Source organism: Carex rostrata, chromosome 27 (genome assembly GCF_964058835.1).
Source record: "Carex rostrata chromosome 27, lpCarRost1.2, whole genome shotgun sequence".
Classification (NCBI taxonomy): Eukaryota; Viridiplantae; Streptophyta; class Magnoliopsida; order Poales; family Cyperaceae; genus Carex; species Carex rostrata.
The window spans coordinates 3,340,167-3,344,399 of record NC_135944.1 but is presented as its reverse complement, the minus strand read 5'-3'; the positions used below and the strand labels follow the sequence as shown (position 1 = coordinate 3,344,399).

At 35.1% G+C, this 4,233-nt stretch overlaps 1 long non-coding RNA gene across 1 annotated transcript; it reads right to left on the bottom strand.

Moving 5' to 3' along the window:
- Window positions 1–1,001: 1,001 nt before the first annotated feature.
- LOC144544957 (uncharacterized) lies at window positions 1,002–3,226 on the bottom strand. The gene is made up of 3 exons (XR_013508369.1): window positions 2,923–3,226; window positions 2,047–2,405; window positions 1,002–1,934 (listed from the first exon to the last, which is right to left on the bottom strand). It is a non-coding gene; the product is annotated as an uncharacterized LOC144544957 (long non-coding RNA).
- Between the last annotated feature and the right edge of the window lie 1,007 nt (window positions 3,227–4,233).

Here is a 4,233-nt window from a genome sequence, read left to right as displayed (position 1 = left end):
AAAAAAAATAGTATTAGGATCGGTTTTTTATAATAAGCCGATCCTAATACTATATATAAGAAGAATCACTGAGGTAAACCCCACTCATATTGATGGTCTATCAACCATCAAATGGCTACCATTTATTTTCTTTTCTGTTTGGTAATGCATGTACATGGATAAATATTAAGAAAAATGTGAAAAATATAAAAATTATTTATTTGTGTTTGTATGTATGGCCAAATCAACTCTACTATGATCAATTTTGTACAATTTTATTATTATTAATGGGATCAAATTGTTAAATGGAATGCATATCGTTCATTTCTGCATGACCATCCAACGGTGGGTCTGTAATTAAATGACATGTAATAATTTTTAAAATGATCAAGATATAACATGGAACATTAATAACGTAAAAGTGCCGAAGGCCCAACAACTGTAAGTTTTGATCCAACGTAAACTATTTACGGCCGTGCGATGTTGCTATCACTACTAGAATCTTAACTTTTTCCAAGGGTCAGAAAAGGGCTTGTTCCAATGGGTTATCCATGGAACAGGCCCAAAAAACACCATTTCCAAGGATTACCGTTGGAAATACTACCGTAGCAAATAGTCGCCTTGGAAATAGTCAAAAATTTAGTCATTTCCAACGGTTACCCTTGGAAATAGACTTTTTCCATGAGAAACCCTTGGAAATAGGACGCTTGGAAATAGTTTCACACTTGGCCCTGTTTGATTTATTTCCAAGAGAATCGTGTGGGGCCCACTTGATTTATTTTCAAGGGTACCTGACGTGGGACCCACTAAATATTTCCAATGATGGTTAAGATGGGGCCCACTTGGTTATTTTCAAGGATAGCGAATGTGGGACCCACTGAGTATTTCCAAGAGCAACTAAATGGCATCATATAATCATGCCCTCATTCTACAATCCTCCCTGTAGCAACCCAGTACCAACCCGTTTACATTCCCCAATTCTCATTCAATCAAATTAAAAAAATAAAAAACACATTGAAATATAGAGAAAAAAAACATAGAATTAACATTAATCAACATAGTATAATCATCATTTATCAAAATACCAAAAAATATTACAACAGAAGTGAAAAAGGAACTTCTATATATACACAAAATATGCCCTAATTTGGAACTAACAAAATAATATTCAGATCTGACTAAATTTGTAAAAATGTTTTTACAAGAACGATGCAGTCACTCTTCCTTTAATCTTGCTGTGTTGTCCTCACTGCTGTAAAAGTAAGAAAGTGAGTGAGTTTGTTTTAGAGAGTGGACTATTGTTGATTATTGGATATTTGAATATTTTAAACATTGTTTCAATACTGTACAAAAAAATACATGTATATAACACGGTCAAAACTTAAAACAATAAATGCTGGAATGGTGAAACAGTCAAGATTGACCGTCTGTCAGTAAATCAATTATACAGAAAATTCTAAAATGAATTTAGCCAAACTGCTTCATACCCAAATAAAGGACAACTTCGTGAGTGCACAGGAACAAACCTTACATTTTTCTGATTTTATACAAATTATTATGAATTTTCAAAGTTCAACACTTAAACACAAGTTCCAGCTCAAAAACAGCATGGGGTACCAAACTATTATGAAAGGAACTTAAATTTGACATAGTTCTGGGTCATTAAATGAATTGAAATTAATTGAGGGTGTAGTTCATGACTCCTTGAAACTTTAAGATACCAAGAACACTTCATTGAATCTGCAGTATGTTCTACACAAAAATGACAATACAGCATGCTAGAAAACGTGAAAAACTGGTACCAGCTTAGGCTGGCACATAATCTGATCTGCACAAAAACACTAGTTCGACCCAGCTAGAAAATTTAGAAAAGAATGAAACTTAGCAGAGATGTAGATCATGACTTTCTTGAATTTCAGAGATCAAGAACACCCAATTCGGAGTTATGAGCTGTTCTGCACAAAATTCACAAATCAGCTTGTCAGGAAATAAAAAAAAAATAGCAAACAGTGGCTGGTTCAAAGAAGCAAAAGCTATAATAAAACAATTATATATCCAAACACATACCTTAAAATAAAGGTCAAGCCTCTTTACAACAAGCAACTTATAGAACAAAATAGCACCAAAATTTTCACTGAGTGCTATATACTTGAGTGCTAAATGCAACTCATAATTTTTTTGCATATACTTGAGTGCGAAATGCAAATATTTGAAATATTTGGTGCTGGTTGCAAACACGAGAAATTGTGCATGTACTTTGAAAATCAATTTATGAGGGAATGCCCCGACCCATCTAAAGAGGGAATGCCCCGACCCATCCCAAGCATTTTTGCCTCTTTCATCATGCATGAAAACTCTGAACCCTTATTTCTACGGGGAGATGGTGTCGGTGGCAGTGGCTTAGTGCTTTCATTTACCCGCTCAACCTGAAATACTCAAAGTCCAATGATTTGTCAGTACTCTTCTAGGCCATTTCATTAAAGAACATATGTTAGCCTTATAATTTGTAAGATATGACAGCTAGTTTTTAGTTTATATATCTTTAAAAGGATTCACATTTAGCAGATACTTAATTCGAAAAAAAAAATGTATGTAGCAAATTTACCAGTTAAAGCTGCGTATTTTCTAATGCAGAATAAGGATAAACCTCTCTGTTTCAAATAATTTCCCCCCTCTGTATAACTATGTTGTGCAAAAATTGTGATACTTAGAAGCCATATAACTATGCTGTGCATAAACCTAATGAGTATGAGCCTAGTGCAGTGACTTATAGTGTCTTTATACATAGCTTGTGGAAGAAAAATAAGGTTTCATGACCTAATGAGATTAATGTGATGACCTCCAACACTTTTCATAATTTACCGATAATTCAATTTAAGGCCTAATCGTTCGATTTCAAACAACACGGAGAAGGAGAAATAACTTAGAAAAAAGTCAATTTACCGAATAGGTTCCAACTTCAGCTCGACAAGGCTTCACGGTGCCAAGACGGTCTCGATTGGTCTCCTCCGCCTTGCTTCTGAGGCCGTTAACTGAGGACCCAATGAAACCCTAACTGGGTTTGAGTAGTTAATGGAGCAATGAGGGGACGGCATAGTGCAAAATCGCACAAGAAAGAGAGAGTGAGAGGGAAGGGAGACCGATCTAGGTTACTCTCTCGTGCTTGCTTTGTGGGCTACGGGGTAGATTTGAATTTGGGTACGTCTTCTATTTGGGAGAAGTTGAAGAAGGCGGTTTCAAATTTCAATTTGTGTTGCTTGGATAGTACAGAGAGGAGAGATTTCGCCAAGTCCAGTAGAAATAGAAAGGAAAGATATTGTACTTACTGGGAGAATTCTTGTGCTCTAAGGTAGCATGATATTTCTGTTTAGATCAGAGTCGTCTCATCATCATTACGCACTAATATTAAAGAAGAATATGCATCGTCTGGCATCGGATCTAAAGAGAAATACTATGTTACCTCAGAGAAATAAACTCCCTACCCACAAATTCTAAAATGAAGATATCAGAACCATTCATTATCTATCGAACGGCTCAGAGTTTGATATTTACTAATTAGCTAATGAATGTACAACAAATAATATAAAAAATATTTTAAAATTATTTACATCTTCTATGACCAAATTATGCTTATAATTTTCAATTTGATAAACTTTTGTTATTATTTGCCTCTTCAAATTTAACAAATATTTGCGGGCCGTTCATTTTCACGTGCATAATCGACGGTCGATCTGCAGTGAAATGATTCCAAATTTGTTTTGAAATGATCAAGAGAAAACATTGAACACAACCAACGTAAAAATTATGAAATTTGATTGTGTCTGAGCTTCGATCCAATGTGAAGTGTGTATGGCCCTTCGATTTTCCGATATTCCGTCGGCTTGATGGATAGGTAAAAAAAAATAAAATTTCATCAAACTTTGCTGCAGGAAAATAAATTCAGTGCTCTTTAATTTCAACGGTTCCGATCGACCAACAGACAACGTGTTTACGTGCGCCTTCATTAACTCATGATGCAAGAGTTTGTGAAACATAGAACATAAACTCTTGCATTGTGAGTTAATGAAGGCGCACGTAAACACGTCGTCTGTTGGTTGATCGGAACCGTTGAAATTAAAGAGCACTGAATTTATTTTCCTGCAGCAAATTTTGATGAAATTTTATTTTTATTTACCTATCCATCAAGCCGACGGAATATCGAAAGATCGAAGGGCCATACACACTTCACATTGGAAATTAGAGAGGTCCGGATGG